General features: G+C 40.6%; 1 protein-coding gene across 2 annotated transcripts in view; it reads left to right on the forward strand.

The window, feature by feature from the left end:
• Nucleotides 1-18,762: 18,762 nt before the first annotated feature.
• The window catches only part of LOC5576886 (netrin-B), a 291,349-nt gene continuing 290,640 nt past the window's right edge, over nt 18,763-19,471 (forward strand). For both annotated transcript variants that reach the window (XM_021847737.1, XM_021847730.1), the window contains exon 1: nt 18,763-19,201. The gene's annotated coding sequence lies outside the window, so the exon portion shown is untranslated. The remainder of the gene's footprint in view (nt 19,202-19,471) is intronic.

Here is a 19,471-nt window from a genome sequence, read left to right on the forward strand (position 1 = left end):
TGGCATCGACTCACTATACTTCAGCTACTTTGGAGATGATCAAGAAGGAAATAGTCGAATTTGTTGAAACATGGCAGATTCTACCGAATTGCCCATAACTACGCCCCATTTGGAAATATTGGGTAATAATCAAACAACATCTTAAGAAGGATGGAAAATAAGCAAGTCCCATGGATTTTCTCAAGAAAATGTGGTAAGCAACACAAAAAAAGTTACGAAGAAAGTTGTGCAGAATCCGATGGGAGGCATCAAGAGAAAAGTCAGAGCATTATCCAGGAATGCTCAATAAATGTTCAAAATTATGTGAATTTGGTCGAGATTACTTTGATTTCCATGTATTTCAAGAGAACTCATGAATTTGTTCGAAAATAAACAGTTTGCTTTAAAAATACGTGTCCACTTTCTTAAATGAACAGTCCTTATGATTTGTTCGTGTGAAGATGTGAAGAAAAGAAGTATTATTTGAAATAATTGATAGGAAAAGAAAAACGCAACGTGTGTATAGCAGAAAAAAATGAAAATTCTACCAGTTGTGCTCGATATAGTGTAGTATATTTTTTCAAAGTGCGACAATCATCAATCAACGGGAGCTGAACACACAGGAATAAGGAATTTGCAAGCATTAGATAAATGGGGAGATCCCTCCGAAATAGATTGATACTAATTTTTAATTTTATTTAACTAGTTGTGTAAAAATTTGAAGCTCATTGATGTATTAAGGGAGTAAATAACTGCTGTGTAACGGGCGAAGGATCAATTTCTTTTCGTTTCAGAGAGCGAGCAATGGCGCTATAGCCAAGGCTTTTTCAGCCAGGGCGTGAGGGTGAAATACCTATGTCCCATCCCTGGAAAGAAGCAATAAAGGAGTGTGCATTAACATTCTTAGCAACGCCACTTCCAACGATTTTACTCATCTCCCCTTAAATGAAACGGTTGGTACGGTTGTCCCCGTTTCTTCAATCATAAAATTGAAAAACTTCCGTCTATCACGTTATTCATACGTGAATAATCTGATCACCGTAATTTTTTTGATTATCTTCAAACCCAAGTCTGCACAGTGGGCCTGGCCATTTTAATATTTGTAACATATTTACGATATGCTGCAAATTTTAATATTGACAAGAAAATACTAGAATAATTTCCGGTATTTCCAGGATGCTTTCAATATTGGCTGTGCAAGCACTTAGAATAGAATAGAATAGAATAGAATGTAATACAAATACACTCCCGTGCAAAAATTTGGGCTCACCCTCTTAAAAACATACAAAAGTGTTTAGTCAATATCTCTGTGATATCACGTCTAATTGGAACTCTCTATGGCGCATTCGAAAGGGAATGAGTTATTCTTACTTCGTATGTATTTTTCCAAAAATATTTTTTGAATTTTGTTTACTAATTTTTTATTTAAAATCGTGACATTTTTCAATAAACACACTGAAAAATCATATCTAATTTCGTCAGCATTGGATCGACCAAAATTGTAAATCAATGTGTTCTTAGAATCGTAATCTTATATTCTTTGAAGAGCACTCACGAAATTTTGGAGGAAAAATCTGAAAAGTATACAAAATCAATGAAACAGTCATTCAAGTCATCGTGCAAAAGTTTGGGTTGACCCCTTAGTATGATGCAAAAGTTTAGGTTCACCTGAACCGCACGCAAATCATTCTCAGCCATTTTTATAGGTTATAGCTTTTTTGAATGCAAATAATGGCGCGTATATGATTGATTTGAGATTTCACCGAATTTTCGTGTTTTAAGTAAGTTAAGGTGTACCCGGGTGCACGATGTTAGGCATAAATACGTTAGGCATAAGGACGTTAGGCGTAAGTACGATGAGCATAATGGACGTTTGACATAATGGATGTTTAGCATAATGGACGACAGGCATAATATGCAAAATGAAAATTGAAAGTGTTTGTGTGAAAAGTGAGCTGACTTATTTGATAATTGTGGAGGGCTTCAAAGATCAAAAGTGTGTCCTTTGAAATATGATTGCCGTACAGTCGTCTCATAGTTGTGAATCCTTTGAGGTAAATTTCTGGGAAAAAACTTGATTGAATGATTTGCATGAAAATGCTGTAAATTGCCTTTATTAGCTCTGTGGTATTTTCTGTGACCATAGAATAAAGCTATGCTGAAGGTATTTTAGTTCGATTCCAAGTTGATCCAGGATCTTTGGCTATGAAGTATAATCGTGCTTATGCATTGTGAACAAATAAAAATGCAAAATGGCCACTTTGGCAAATCAAACTTTTGATTAATAACTGTGAAAGTGCTCCTAGAACAGTAAGCTAAGAACTTGGGTTAGGGAAAAATGCCAAGAATAAGAACGACGCTGTAACTGTTACTCATCTTTTAAGAGTATGGTTGTACACAGATTATCGTCAATTTTGTCATCAGAGATTATCCCTTCCTTAAATTGAAGGCTGTTCTTCATAGTTATACTGACGACAACATTATTGGAGTTTGTGCTGCTAATGTTTTAATTAGCACATTTTTCTGTTATTTTATAGTTATACGGTCAATTTAATAACTGGAAGAAAGAGACCTTCTTACAATAATATGGTGTTTAGCAGATTCTTGCTGTTCTACTAGTTACTGGAATTGGAGATGTTAATATTTCCATCAAAAAATGCACGTCATGTTATATGATGAATACTGTGCTATGTTTAATTTGAGCTTGACTGTTTAATTGACTTTGAAATCAAATTTTACTATTTATTTTTACTCGATGAATTTCAAATATTTTCAAGGTTCTTTCGGCAATGCTTATATATGTGGCTGATCAAAATTGTTTGAAAATCATCGAAAATTGTTGACAGAAGAAGCAAAGGAAATGTTTTCACTACATTAAATTGATGAGCAAACTCGGAGTGGGAATGTAACGCTTTTCTTGGCGTCACAGTATCAGAATATTATTGTTGAATATAATGCCACCTATAACATGAATTTTTGGCTTGACTCCAGATTGTTCTCTTCTAGTAAATCATTTGCATTATAATTACTAATAATGACAATAATCTCCTTCCTTATCTAATGGATTTATTGTCAAATTTCATAACACCGAAAATAGTAATTTATAACCAACCAATTAAACCACCCCCTCGTAACGCTTCTGGTATGAATTTTTCACTATTGCTCACATATTATGGGCTATCAGCGTAATGGAAATTGTAAATGGACCCGACAAATTAACGATATGAGAAGAGTTTTGAATGGCACACACGCAAGTTATTTTATGCCAAACGTTCTTTATGCCTAACGTATTTTATGCCTAACAGCCATTATGCCTAATGTCTTTATGTCTAACGTCAAATATGCCCAACATACTTATGCCTAACGTCCTTATGCCTCACGTCCTTATGTCTAACGTCTTTATGCCTAATGGGGTATACTCGGTGAACCCTAACTTTTGCACGATTACTTGAATGGCTGTTTCATTGATTTTTCAGATTTATCCGTTAAAATTTCGTGATATGTCTTTAAAGAATATAAGATTACGATTTTAATGACACTTTAATTTAAAATTTTAGACAATGCAATTCTGAGGAAATTAAATATGATTTTTCAGTGTTTTTTTTTAAATGTCACAACTTTAAGTAAAAATTTAGTAAACTAAATTCAGGCATTGTTTTTGAAAAAATACCTACAAAGTAAGAATAACTTATTGCCTTTCGAATGCCCCATAGAGAGTATCAATTAGACGTGATATCCCAGAGATATGGACAGAACAGTTTGTATGTTTTTAAGAGGGTGAACCCAAACTTATGCACGGGAGTGTATAACCAAACGATTTAACAGTTTCGAGAAATCGGGACATGTTGTACATCAACACGCGCCAGCTACTATTATCAAAATGTTTCCAGTTTGCTATGAATCACATCCCATTAGTTCCCACAAAATTGTTGTGTGATAGACACCGTCAGTTGTCATACTGATATAATGGAACTTTCGTGAAATATCGAGGAATTACTAGTAAAATTCACGTAAAAATAAGTTCACAGAGGTGCCGCTGATATTTTATTACCCACACTAACGTCGCGCTGATGGACTGTAGTGAGCAGCAAGCCTCGAGTGCAACTTGACGCCATCAACAATTTCAAGGCTCCCTCAAATCAACGCGATTTGAGTCAATCGAGCGGACGATATTTCGTCGCGGAAAACGAATAAAGAAGTGGATCCGAATTAGGCTACTCTCGTCCGGTCATATGAGCGGTAAACCTTCCGCCTTGATGTCGGGGGTCTCAGACGATCCAAGTGGCTTTCAACGCAGCGGAATAACACCGGGATGGATGCAAAGCTACGATGAGACGGGCCAAACCATGGTTCTAGTTTTACGTTGTAAAGTTTCGATCCTCGCCTCTCAGAACCATTTACCATCGGCACATCAGTCGAACTAGCAATAGAAGCAAAGGTGTAAACCCGATGACGAGACTCACGATATCTCCTTCGCACTAACTCTAAAACCATCAAAAATAAGCTCCAAAAGTTGACGGAACTGATCGACGGCACACACGGAGACGCAAATCAACCCAACTTTGACTTCTTTTGACGCAATTAGGCTCTTCCGTGGGATAACCCAAATTTGGGTTAACTGATATATACCTATCATTGGGTTGTTTCCACTTGACAGCGGCAAAACAAACAACTCAGTGCAAAAAAAAAATTACCCAGAATTAGCTTTCGAAGTCTCCGTGATGGGTTAAAACAACTTAACGTTAGGTAAACTTGAAAGAACCCAAATTTGGCTTATTCCATTGAACTTCGACGCTGGGTCGGTGCGTCTCTCTCTGTTTTTGACAACATTGCTGTTGCGAGAAAGGCAAAACAACCCAACCGTGGGTAAAAACTAAATGCAGTTTATCCAAATTTGAGTAAAAAGAACTTATTTTTTAGCTAGTCTGATTTCTCCGTGCACTATTCGAAATTTTTCCACACCCGCCATTGACCACTGTCCAGGGCATTGTGTATGAACCGGACTCCATAAACACGAGTAAACGGCAAGTTACAAAACACTCCCCTGCTAATGCTATTATTCCATGGTACAGAACTCCCAGAATATGTGTACTTTGGACTCTTACGAATTCCGGTAAAAACCCACTACCCATAGCCACTACTATGCTTCAACTGTGGATCGTACTACCATCCACGAAAATCCTATCAACAGTGTTCGTAACCGCTCCATGTAGCAGTGTGCTTTCACTGAAATAAAGAACACTCCATCAGGTCTCGGGAATGATACAAGATACAAGAAAGAGGATACTCTCATGCACCTAAAAATCTATCGCGGAATTTCGTTTGACGAAGCAACAGTGAAGGAAATAGGAGATACACCATCGCTCGTATGATCCAAAACCAGCTCAAACAGCAAGTTGCTAAGAAGGACCAATGGATTACTTGCTTTGTTCATGTCCACAGTTGACCAGCAGAAGTTTTTCGTTTTATTTTGTATGGGGCATTTAACTTCAAATTTCTCGTAAATGAGAGCATTTATCGAAAAAATATTTGATAGGCGTGATAGTAATTATCATTACGGACAACCGGTACCAAATATGTTTCTGAAAAAAGTTCCCAATTTTGAGAAATAATTAGTTAGATGCATTTCGCCACACAATTTTTTTTTCATTTTTTTAAAACTTTTGTATCACCGTCTGCTGAAAACAATGGCACCAAAACCAGGGGCCGAAGTGGCAAACGCGTATTCGAAATTTATTCGACAGACTCCTGCGGAAACCGGGGTAAACCGGGGATCTTGGTAAACAACACTAGAAAATCAAACGCAAGAACGACTTTTACTCCTCCACAGCCTTAACCCTCTAATACCCAAATTTTTATTTTCGATCTAAATATCATTTTCAGTTATCTAAAATCGTTTTAAACACATATTGAGCAATGATTTATTTTTATTCGCAAAACTATGAATTTTGGTTTTTGATTTTTTAAATTTTTATTTTTGAACATGCCCATCTTTTTTCGTTTTTTCTTGAAGCCTCTTACTTACTTACTTATTTGGCTTTACATCAATTATCTTGATAAAGCCTCGCCAACAATATTTCGCCAATTCCCTCGGTTCATGGCCGCTTCTCTCCATCCTCGACTGTGACCCACGCTCTCCAGGTCCTGGTGTACCTGGTCCATCCACCTAGCTCGCTGCGCCCCACGCCTTCTTGTTCCGACCGGATTCGTGGCGAACACCATCTTTACAGGGTTGTTGTCCGGCATTCTTGCAACATGCCCTGCCCAGCGTATCCTTCCAGCTTTAGCTACCTTCACGATACTGGGTTCGCCGTAGAGTTGAGCGAGCTCGTGGTTCATCCTTCGCCGCCACACGCCGTTCTCCTGCACGCCGCCGAAGATCGTCCTTAGCACTCGGCGTTCGAAAACCCCAAGAGCTTGCAAGTCCTCCTCGAGCATAGTCCACGCCTCATGCCCATAGAGGACTACCGGTCTTATGAGCGTTTTGTACATCGTGCATTTGGTGCGGGGGTGAATCTTTCTTGACCGCAGTTTCTTCTGGAGCCCATAGTAGGCACGACTTCCGCTGATGATGCGCCTTCGTATTTCCCGACTAACATTGTTGTCAGCCGTCAACAAGGATCCGAGGTAGACGAACTCGTCCACCACCTCGAGGGTATCCCCGTCTATCGTAACACTGCTTCCTAGGCGGGCCCTGTCGCGCTCAGTTCCGCCAACCAGCATGTACTTGAAGCCTCTTCTAGTTACTGATTTTAGGCAATAATAAAAATTCAAGTTTTTGCGGTACTTTTAAAAATATTTTTTTTTTTAATTTTTTTCTGGATTGATTTTTATTTTCCGTGTAATTAACGGAAAATTAGGTTTGAAATTATTTTAATACCACCAACCTCTTCTTTTATGATAGGTTGATCGAAGTAAAATATAAAAGGTACGTTTTTTTATATTACACGTTAAATGAACCCCGGGCATTTGTAGGTTATATAAGAATACAATTTTTCAAACAATTTTCAAAAATACAAAAAAGTTTCAAAAGTCATAAAAAACTTCTCTTATATGCCTGTTATGAGTCAAGGTTTAAGTCAAAAATAATATCGTTTCGATTTCTGAGCTACGAAAAAATACATAAAATTCCAAAGTGTACCCCGTCTAAAGACGGGGTTGGGTATTAGAGGGTTAAAGCTTTAGGAAATTCGGAAGAGGATACTTACTCAAATAAGCTACTAATCGGAACGAAACGTAATGTAAGTTAGTGAGTTATTTTATTTTAGCATAGTTAAACCACAGACAAACAGACGTAACACTGACGAAATTTCCATCGACCACTCATTTAACGATCATTTCAAATTCGCTATGTTACAAATCTCACAACCAGAGACACGCGCATCGGTTTTTTTCGCGTTTGACGTTTCACACTATCGCCATCTGCCGGTCTTGTCACACGAAACACCTTTTCGTGCAACATGCTCACCAGATGATGATAGTGTAACTGGGCGATGGATTTTGAAGAAATTTGTTCTAAGTGTTACGTCTGATTGTCTGTGGTTGAACGTTATGGAAACTAATGTTTCTTCAAAAAAAAATTATTTTAGAAATCGAATTCATCATTCATTCGGATTGGACTAGCAAAAACCGTAGGGGACACGGGGCAGTATGGACACCCTAAGGAATTTGTTAATTTTTACTGTAAAGACATGAATATTATACTGTTTTTTATGTGCAGTATGCTTTTTAGAGTTCTTAAGCATTTGTTAAACATGGTTGCATAATTGGAAAAAATATTTTGTTTTCAAAAAGAGATTTCTCGAAAACTTATTCATATAGACTCAAGTGAAAAAAATATACAAACTTACTTTATCGATTCTATGTGTTTCACAGACGAAATTCTACATGTTTTGCTCTGCACCGGCACGTTTTTTAACTTTTAGAACGTTTAATTTCCGGATTTGCAAAACGACGAAAGTAAGATTTTCACCTTTCGCAACCTAACCACTACTTTCGCCGCCCCGCTGTATGGAGAGACAAAGTGACTTAACCACGAATCAAAACAAAACACTACTTGAGTCGATTTTACACTGATAGAAAAACGTCGCAAGTAACTCAATAAAACGGCTTATCATTTTGTCATAAATTTTTTGTGGGAAATCATAGGAACTCCCTAGTTTTTGATCGCGAGCTGTTTGTGTGTAAAATTTTAGCAATGTACACGGTGAAAAAATGTCAAAAAGGTGATTCATTTTAAAACAGTTTTAGAAGACAGGTTGTGATTCTTCTGAATTAATTTTCTCAAAACCGTCTGGAAGTTACTTACGTCGATTTGAAAAAGTAATCGAGATTTAAAAAAAGCTTATATTTGGTAGTCGCCATCAAGCTAGCGGGGCAAAGTGGACACCCCCATGGGGCAGTATGGACACCATAATGTTTATAGGAAAATTGTCCCGCGATCGTTCTCAAAACCTCGAAAAATAAAGTACATATTCAGGAAACCATAGTGACAGGTCACTGTGCCACTGAAAACATGATTAAAACCAATTTACGACATTTTTTATAGAGATGCTTTCAATATTGCCTCCATGTTAGTTTTAATCAAGAATTAACGATTTTCAACCGATTTGTAGTTCCGCTACATAATCATTCCATTGAATGCTAAATATTTTTGGATAATTTTGTGTTTAAAGTTAAATTTCTTTCTCTTTGAAGTGTCAGCTCTACTTTGTCACCCGGTGTCCATATTGCCCCAACAGTATAAGAAATTTCCATATAAGTTTTTCAATGTCTTAAAGTACCAGAAAAAAATCTACTATATTTTTTAATACAGCATAAATAATTGAAGATTCAATAAAGAGTTACATTGTCGGCCAACTTGCAGTCATTTGTCTCTGAAACCTTATTTGGTGAGGTGTGAATGTTATAATATTCGAACCAAATAAAATCATGCTCAATTTTTCGATTTAAAATCAATGTTTTGAACATTTTTTCTGAAATTTTAGTGGATAATTTACTCTTCCGACAGGCAAATGAAATACTGTTTGCATTGAAAGTGTAAAAGTATTCGCTTATGCAAAGATACAGGGGGTGTCCATTTCGCCCCGGGTGTCCATACTGCCCCCGGTACCCCTACAGAATGGAAAGAGCAAACATGGCCATGTAAATTAAGCACTTGACATACCTGCGCAGGCTTTTGGCGTTGACTCGATGATGGTTCGTTGACGGGAAACGAAAATGGGCTACGCAGACTCGATGATACCTGTCCGCTAACCCGAGCGAGGGTAATGTAGCCCTATCTTTGGGTTAGGATCAAGGCTCGCAACGTGTAATTGGCGTTACGCTCCAACGAACCGAACTCGCGACAAAATGGTCCACAAAGTGTAACGTAATGGGACCTTAACCTTCGGTAATGGGATACATGCATGGCCTGATTCGATACTCACCACATAGTAACGCACATTCGCTAGTGTCTATGCACAAAATATCGCTAAAAGGCTACGCGGAAAATATTTGTATGGTGAAACGCATCTAACGAATTATTTCTCAAAAATGGGAACTATCTTCGAAAACATATTTGGTACCAGTTGTACGAAATAATGATGGTTATCACGTGTATTAAATAGTTTTTCGATTAAAGCTCTCATTTACGAGAAATTTGCAGTTAGATGCCTTTCCTCATACAAAATTTAATGAGAAAACTTCTGCTGATCAACTGTGGACAAGAGCAAAGCAGCTAATCCATTGGCGTCCGAAAGAGAAATTCGCTATAAAGCACTTTAGCGACTTCACTCACGCCTCTGTTTAACTACCTTTCAAGGCGAGTCTTTTGCACTGCACACGATGGTGACGATAAATGGACTCCCAAATTATCGATGGACGATGGACTACCAAAATTCACGATTCGGTGACGGATGCCGATTGCCATCGGAAAAAATCCAGTCGTACGCTCTGCGCTTTTTCCATGTACATAGATGAAATTAATAGAACCTTTTACGCAAAAACGCGATTGATTTACGGACCTCAGTTCTCTTTAACCTCAAAATTACTTTACACCGAAATTCAACTTGAACTTTAACTTAGATTTTAATGATCGTATCAGAATACACGACTCGAACAATTCTGCTGCCCAGACAACTTCGTAGCGAAATGATCGAGTCGAAGAAATTCTTGCGCTAAGAAAATACCCCTCCTAACCGTTCAACTATTCAAACAAGAAGAAACTATTATCGAAAATCGCGCCAACACGCGTGATAGGTATGGCGACAAATCAGAATTACGCCTGTAGTCCGCCAAAAATATGTACATGGCGCTTTCCTACGTACCTTAAATTCTTTTGTTCTTTTGACTTTTACTGTGCGCCGTGTGTTGGTGCTGTCTCGCTCTCTATCTCACGGGCAACTTGTAAACGCACGCACAGTAAAAGTCAAACGTTTTATGGCATGCATAGGCTCATACAGCTTTTAACGTTAGCTATAAAACTGAAAGAGGTGATTCAAATTGACGTTTCTTGTATCTCCTACTGGATGACCACGATTTGGATTTGAATGTGCGGCCGCCGTTGATCGTTCTTCATCCTAAAATAGCAAACAGTTGAAGTTAAAAAGAACCAACAAACACTTTTCATTTCCAAACTCTGAAAAACAACAACGAAACTTTTTGATTTTAATGTCAATAAAACAGATTGGTTGTACCGGTAGCTTTCTTTGATCCAACCAATAAAGTAATTATAGTGTATGCAAGAAATGTCAGTTAGGGGTGAGTCAAACCCAAGTTACACAACATGTCACATACAAATCCCAATCACTCAAATATGACTAGTGAAAATGTTCTGTTTCATGGCCAAAAAACTGCTAATTATACTTATATATGACTGGAATAGCGCAGAAGGTGGAGCTTGTGCAACATATTTTTGTTGTCATAATTATGTATTATATATGTTTAGATATACATAAATATGTATTATATTTTGCTCAATAAAGTCATACATTGATATAACGTAACCTCTTAATAACGTAAGTCGATATAACGTTACTTTTTTTTTGGCTCCCATTTTTTTCCTAATTTTTATCACAAACATGATTTATGAACATGAATAAACATTCTTCAAGATTCAAACACCAACCGATACTAAATCAGAGCAATGCATACGTTTACCATCACTGAATACAGTCATAGCTCGATATAGAGTGAGCTATAAGCTCAATGTTAAAACCTACATTTTGTCATTAAGGGCACCCCGGGAACCCCAACCCGGGGAACCCCAACTCTCTTAGCACCCATCTGCACCGTGGTCGCTTTCACTCTGGACGACGTGGGAAGTCAAGGCCTGCAAGCTCTCGGGACGCATCGGGCTCTACCCGTTACCTCGAAGGACAACGCGGAAAGTGAAGCTACCTTCAAACACAGATCCATCCAAGCTCTAAGTCCCAGCAACCCAACCCACCTATTATCGCCCCTTGCAACCCCCTTTTTTCCTGCCGTCGGGACATCCCTGCATTTGGTGGGCCCATCTTCCGGGCCTGCCATCTGTAGAGCTCTGTCTTGTTCGTGCACCGATACAGAAATACCATCCGATCCAAATGTAATACATCCGTTCACTAACACCACTCCCAATCAAACCCTAAGTCATCCCACCCCAGCTTTACCGGAACCAGCTAGGTTTTGCCTGCAGTGGAACATGAACGGGTTCTTTAACAACCTTGCAGATCTTGAGACCCTCACAAGCAGCGATCCCCCTTGGATCCTGGCCATCCAAGAAGTCAACCGGGTCACACTCGAACAACTGAACCGCTCACTCGGCGGTAGATATGTATGGAACCTTAAGCGCGGAAGCAACTTCTGCCATTCCGTCGCCCTCGGTATGCTTAAGTCGATTCCGTCTGCTTCTTTCAATATCGACTCTCAACTTCCAGTTATCGGGGTCAAAGTTCAGGGAAGCACAACAATGCCTGTGGCATGTGTCTATCTAACATGCGGAAATGTTCCTAACCTGCGGGGCGAGGTAGAAAAAATATTCAACAACTGCCCGAACCCAGAATGATCGTTGGTGATTTAAACGCCCACCATCCGGTCTGGGTGGATCCCGGTCAAACTCTAGGGGCAATACCCTACTAAATCTCTTCGAAGATATCCTAAACGATGGTTCCCCGACTTTCTTCAATAGTCGCTATTCGACGGCAATCGATGTTACGGCTGTCACCCGGTAGGAGATCGGACGGTTCAGCTGGTGCGTGAATTCAGATCCACATGGCAGCGATCACCATCCTCTTCAAATCTCGTTAGCCGTGGCGGCTCCCGTCACAACCAGGCGACCCCGCTGGCTGTACGATCAGGCAGATTGGACTGCTTATACTAACAGAGTCAGTGTATCACTTCGCTCTCGCCACCCGAGTAACATGGCAGAATTCACTGCCGTTCTCACGGAAGCGGCTGCCATTTCGATTCCGAAAACAAGCAGCAAGTCTGGTCGAAAAGCTCTTTGTTGGTGGTCTCCAGAGACAAAAAAGTGATCAAGGCACGTAGAAAGGCTCTTCGCACCGTGAAGAGAATGGCACCTGACCATCCAAACCGAAATGTAATCGTTGATCGGTATCACATCGAACGTAACACTTGTAGGCAAGCCATCCGAGACGCCAAACGAGCCTGTTGGGAGGAGTTCTTAAATATCATCAACGCAACCTAATCAACCGCTGACCTATGGGCCAAGGTCAACGCCCTCAACGGAAAAAGAGTCGTCACTCCTCCACCCTCGATATTGACGGAAACAGTACTGCGGATCCAGAAATCATTGCCGACAGCCTGGGAAAGTATTTCGCCAATCTCGCAGCCTTTGGGACGTATGATCCGGACTTAGTCCGCCAAACCGGTGCAAATGCCAACGACATAAACAGTTTCACTGTTACCCGAGGACAATGCGCAGCTTGCCATTAATCAACCTTTCTCATATAGGGAGTTGCAGTATGCTTTGAGTCGCAGTAGTGGGAAATCCGCAGGCCCAGACGATGTTGGTTACCCATTGGTGAAAAATCTTGAAGGTCATGGTAAGCTTATCCTACTTGAACTGATAAATCAGCTGTGGACTGATGACCCGCCGGAACGGCGAGAGAGCTTCGTCGTCTCAATCGCAAAACCCGGCAATCAAGCTCGAGAACCAACAAACTATCGTCCAATTTCACTCACCTGTTGCCTCTCTAAGGTAGTAGAGCGAATGCATGCATGGCAGCACGCCTTTCGGCCCGGTTACGTTACTAATACCTACTTCGCGGACCTCGACGAGGCGAAATCTTTGGATCACCATACCGAAATAGTTTCATTAGATTTATCAAAGGCTTTCAACAGGGTTTGGACACCTCTCGTCCTGAGAAAGTTGGCCAGCTGGGGTCTAGCCGGCCACGTTTTGTACTTCGTAAGAAACTTCCTTACCAATCGTACCTTCAGGGTGGTTATCGGAAACACCAAATCCGATACATTCAGAGAAGAGACCGGCGTTCCGCAAAGATCCGTCATATCGGTGACTCTGTTCCTAATGATGAACGGCGTCTTCCAAGACCTTCCAAACGGCGTTAAAATATTTGTCTACGCGGACGACATCGTAATTGTAGTATCTGGACCTACAATTGCGGCTACACGAAAGAAAGCCCAAGCTGCCGGTACCAGAGTAGCCAAGTGGGCGTCCTCCGTCGGCTTCACTATCTCGACTTCTTAAAGTGTCCGTTGCCATGTGTGCTCATCCGGGCACAGGGTTAGTGGGCCTCCGATCAACATCAACAACCAAGCCATCCCCATCCACAAAACGGCAAGGATCCTCGGTGCCACTATCGACCGAGGCCTGACCTTCCAGCCCCACTATGAAGGAGTCAGAGCCAACTGCCGAAGTCATCTAAATTTATTGAGATCTTTATCGAGACCTCATCACAGCAACAACCGGAATATCCGATTCCGTGTAGCCGCTGCCATCATCGATAGTCGCCTGCTGTACGGATTGGAAATCAAGTATCTGGCTATGAACAACCTCATCGACGCGCTATCCCCGATCTACAACCGATATATTCGAATTATCTCGGGGGTTCTTCCTTCCACTCCGGTTGACGCTGCTTTTGTTGAAGCCGGGCTTCTTCCATTCCGCTTCCTCGTCATTGTAACCCTCTGCACGGAAGCAGCCGCTATTGCTGAGAGGACCGCGGGAAACCGCGGAACCCGCCTCATGGAAGAAGCAGACCACCAGCTAGAAAACGCCACCGGTTCGCGTCTCCCACCTGGCAATTGGCAAACGCACTGGTGTGGCCAACGAGACTGGCGCAGCTCAAATCTTAAATTCGGCGTCAGAATAAAACAAAGTTTTAAGGCAGGTGATTCATCCATCCGATTGCGAAAAACCGTTGCCGAGATTCTTCGGAAAGCTCACTCAGCACAACAGCGACGATACACTGACGGATCCCTCTTCGTACGAGGTGTTGGGATAGGTATAACAGATGAAAATCTAGCAATCAGCCTCAGCCTCCCCGGGCAGTACTCTATCTTCTCCGCCGAAGCAGCGGCTAGTCTATATGCCGCCACTGTACCTACTACCAGCCCTATAGTCATCATCACCGACTCAGCGAGCTGCTTCATAGCGCTCCAACCTGAAACCCCTCGTCACCCGTGGGTCCAGGGGATAATAAAAAAGGCCACATGCGACGTTACGTTTGGGTTCCAGGACACAGTACCTGGTAACGCACCCGCAGATTTCCTAGCAGGATCCGGCCCTTCTGGCCCTCGTTACAGCACTAGGGTACCCCTAGATGGGTAAAATTGACCATACGCCAGACATGGCAGGCAGAATGGGCGAACTCACGAGGGGCCTACCTGCGAAAAATTAAACGAAGCACCGATGCTTGGACAGACCTGAAGTCGATGAAGGACCAAACAATAATCTCCCGGTTGAGAACAGGCCACACAAGGATGTCCCACAATTACGGAGGAAACCCTTTCCATCGGTCCTGCAAGGCCTGTGACACGAATAACACAGTTGAGCATTTTATCTGCAACTGCCCAGCCTTTGATAGACCCAGACAGATGTATGGGATTTCTGGTAGCATACGAGAAGCCCTGCAGGACGACCTCTCTTCAACGGGGGCGCTTATCTCCTTCATTAAAAACGCCGGATTATACTATAAGATTTAGATATATTGTCCATGTACAATTCATGCGATCGTAATCCACTAGCTGTTGTTGTCCCATGATATGCATGTTCTGCAATAGTTTTAAACTTGTCTGTCCATATGTTCGCTCTGAATGTTAAGCACATAATAAGTGGCTCCTTATTGTACCCCCAGCTTTATGTTGTGTTAATTTGTGGCTTTTTGTTAATTAGTTTTATCTTAATCTCACTCGATGTAATAACTATGTGTGGCTAGACTAGTTACAACATTTTTGTTGTTTTTCTCAGGCTGGCCCTTCAGGCTTGACCTGTTTTATTTAACATGACTGGGGAGGAACCTGCCTACGGCAGAAAATCTTTTCAATAAAAAGTAATTCAATTCAGTTCAATTTTGTCATTACTGTACATTTGTTTACATCATTCTTCTTTGTTTTTGTTGCATTTACGCTCCCACTGGATCCAAGCCTGCAACTCACTTCAGTTCATCATCAAACTCAGATTAGACTTATGTGTCGCCGGGCCACGCTGCCATTGGTGATCCAATTAACGTATAGTAGATAATGTTCTTAAAAATACTCAAAAAAATTTTTACCTATTGCTTCAGGAATTCCTACAGATATTATTCAAATAATTTCTCCAAGAATTCGATGTGTCTTCTGCAGTGTCTCCACATATTTCAAATTCCGAGGATCCGAGGATTTCTCCATGGACTTTTCCTCAACCCTCCTGATATTCATGCATAAAAGGTTCTGAGATTTTCTTGAGAAATGGTTCTAGGAATTCCATCCAATTTTTTTTCAAAGCGGTTTCAGAGATAACTTGGAACATTTGATCAGTACTGACTTATCGGATTACCGACTTGAGGTTTCCTTAAGAAATTCCACCAAGAAATGGTTCAAATATTTTTCCAGCATTTTCTCCAGAATATGTCCAAGAACTACTATGCCTTTGCTTCAGAACTTCACCAGGAAATAAAGTGAACTATGAATTCTTAAAACCATTCCGCCTACGATTCCTTATCTTTTTCCGGAGCCTAGAGAATCATAAATTATTCCAACAATTTTGCATGACTTTTTCAGCGGCCTTTTTGAAGAACAATCCAGTAATAATTCTTGGAATGATAAAAAAAAATTATTCTAAAAAATAGAAAATGTATTCGTGTAAAAACCTTGGGAAATTTATTCGTTAATTCTGTCAATTAATTACAAAAGGAGTTGTTTAAAAATTTTACCGCGAGTTTCTCATAACAAAATTCTTGAAGTTCCATAATTGCCTGCTGGAAATGTATATGGAGTGCTCATCATCAACTTTTTTTTCTGAAAAATCTCTGTTAGGTATGTTAGGTATTGAGTTAGATTAGTTAGATCTCATGTAAGGTATTGACCCTAACGGTCACTCAGTTGAAACAATATTCAACACTTTTTAGCCAATTTAATTTCTATCTCACCTTATCACTCTTCTCTGTTGAAAAGCTAGCTAACGATCGGCCAAAAAGGCCTAAAAGATTCGGCAGTTTCAGTTTCTCTCCACACAGTCTCTGTACTGATCTTATACTCCATACACGGCATAAACATTATATGATACTCTATGCACGGGGAAGTCATGGAAATTTTCATTACGAAAAGATCCTGGACCAACCGGAAATCGAACCCAGACACCTTCAGCATGGCTTTGCTTCGTAGCCGCGGACTCTAACCACTCGGCTACGGAAGACCCCATCTTGAATCATCTTGTATGCGAATATAATCCAAAACTAGTTTTTTTTTTGGTAAATAAAATTTGGTTTAATACACGATGGTGCACTATGCCTTTCTGTTTAAGTGCGTCTTGCATCAATTTTGAAAATTTACATCAAATCATGAAAATTTACTGGAAAATGGGTTCACTGTACCGTAATTTCGGGTGAAATTAATCATTTTTCACGGTTTTTCTAGTCTGTTTTCTATAATGTTAACAATGCCAAACAACTAAATGCAGGAAAACAAGTACGAAGGGTAGCCTCATCGACTTATGTACCGATATTTTCTAACAAATGTCATTTTAGTGTTAACAAATACCTCAAAAATAAAAAATCAGAGGATCTCATTTCGGGGTGAAATTGATCACTTGTCAATGCCATTATTGTTAGTTTCCACATATGATAAATTTGAGCTCCCTGATTCCGAATATGCTTGTAAAATTCTTAACAATGCAATATTTATATAAATAACGAATACTTAAATTTTAAGAATTACGCGGAAAACGCCTAAATGTATGCAATATCCTAAGGAATTCTAACAGAAATTCAATTAGTTCAACCATATGAGCAAATTGGTATGAGTTTTGGTGATGAAATCTGGTTTGGGGATATATCTCAAGCATCCTCACAAACTTTCAGGTTTATACCATGTTCAAATCCTTGCTTATAAATAGAAGTTCATAGGTGTTTGTCAACACTGCACCGTGCATGATTTTGAAATTTTACGTTATTTGCATAGTAATAAACATTATTTAACGCAAAAAACTTCACAACACATCATTCGACAATAGTTACGACAAGCAACGTTCATTTACTGCATCTTACATTGATATTTGTGCTCCATTACGAATAAATCAAATCGTGTGATACGATGATCAATTTCACCCTTCTGATCAATTACACCCGATTTTACGGTATTCAATTCTCCAACCGCAACACAGTGAACACATTTTCATCGAATAATATTCGGTTTTGAACAGAAAAACTGCTTTTGAAGTTTCGATGATGACGATGATTACGATGACGGAGCGTTGATCGTTAAAATGCGGTGAATCATGCCCCGCGTCAATAATAATTCACGCAAAAATAATGTTTGAAAAACAAGTACAATTTTTCAACAGTCTAGTATAGTTAGGATGAAAACTCGCTTAACACCATGTAGAGTGAACATAAAGCAACTAGATTCGTGTATTAAAACACTAAATACATGTTGTTTAGTCCTAATTTGATCCTAATTTCATATTATGCCAGGTGCCCCTACACACAATGCTCAATCAAATGATTGTTTTCTTAATCCTAAGGGGCCATGCACAAATTACGTCACCCTCCAAGGGGGGGGGAGGTCAAGCCAAGCGTGACAAGCCATACAAAATTTTTGAAGGACTCATACAAAAAACGTGACAAGGGGGGGAGGGGTCGAAAAAGTTGAAATTTAGCGTGACATAATTTGTGTACCATCCCTAATCAATCAATCAGACGATATAAGTAGTGTGACCAATGATCTTGTTCATTCTCAAAAATCATCGTGAATTGAGGGGAAGCTACGTATGAATGAAATACATACAACGGAGACACAACACTATTGGTCTCTTTCGCCCATTCAAATTATCTCACATGCAGTTCACACGGAGCCATCCAAATGCTCACGCTGCTACTCACTAAACTCAAGATTATTCCCTCACTTTTGTCAGACCTCGGCATCAATGGACAGGGAGAGAGTTGAGTTACCATTCATATCCTCGCAACAAAAGAGAGAATGAGCGATAAAGCCACGGCACACGCCGCTGCTGCTGTGCTCGGGAGAACAAACACCCCCTCGAGTTATGCTACCGAGACCGACCCCGACTGCGCTTCATCATCATCATCGTCGGTGATCTCGTCGTCCGTCGTCGTTAGCAGCGCGGTTGGTCGGTGAGGCTATGCTGAGATTTTTTCTTTTCTCGCTGCTCAGTTCCGACGGTGCATCGATAGTGGGAAGTGCTCTCTCCCCGGGAAATCTCGTATCGCGCACGACGGTCTTTATTCCATTCGGTTGTGGCCAGGGAATCCGCGCTCGTTCCGTTTTCTAGAGGGTTTTGAGGAAGCTGCGGGGTGTGAGGGAAGTTACAGGAAGTTGAGGCAAAAAAAGGATAATTTGGCTCGCGACTGACGTGCGTTTTCGAGGAAGGATCGCCGTTACGGTGGTTGAGTTTGTGGGAGTTGTTTTTTGTTATGGGTTTGTAACCCATACAGGGTACAGCTTGGGGTGGTCAGTTGGTTTTTGGGGTTGAGTGTGACCGGCAGCAGTTTTGGGGGGAGAAAAAGTGAATCTTGGGACAGATTTTGAGGAAAAGGGCCCGAGTGCCGCCGAAGCGTGAAAGGTGATTAAGGGGTGCCAAGTGATTATGTGCTGTGCTTTTTTCTCTCTCGAACGCGCCTAGTGGACTTAATTTGATTTATAAAAGAAAGATTTCGACTGTGTCCCATTCACGGCTGTGGGAGTTTAGCCAGATTGGGATCTGAGAAGAGGGCTCTGCAGCAGCACAAGCAGCACGGGAGTGAATGAAGAGGCTGCACTGGGTGTGGAACCGACGATTTATGTATTTATAGCGTAATTCTCGCTTGTTTTCTTTTCCTGTGACCGATTCGGC

This window comes from Aedes aegypti, chromosome 1, assembly GCF_002204515.2.
Source record: "Aedes aegypti strain LVP_AGWG chromosome 1, AaegL5.0 Primary Assembly, whole genome shotgun sequence".
Lineage (NCBI taxonomy): Eukaryota > Metazoa > Arthropoda > Insecta > Diptera > Culicidae > Aedes > Aedes aegypti.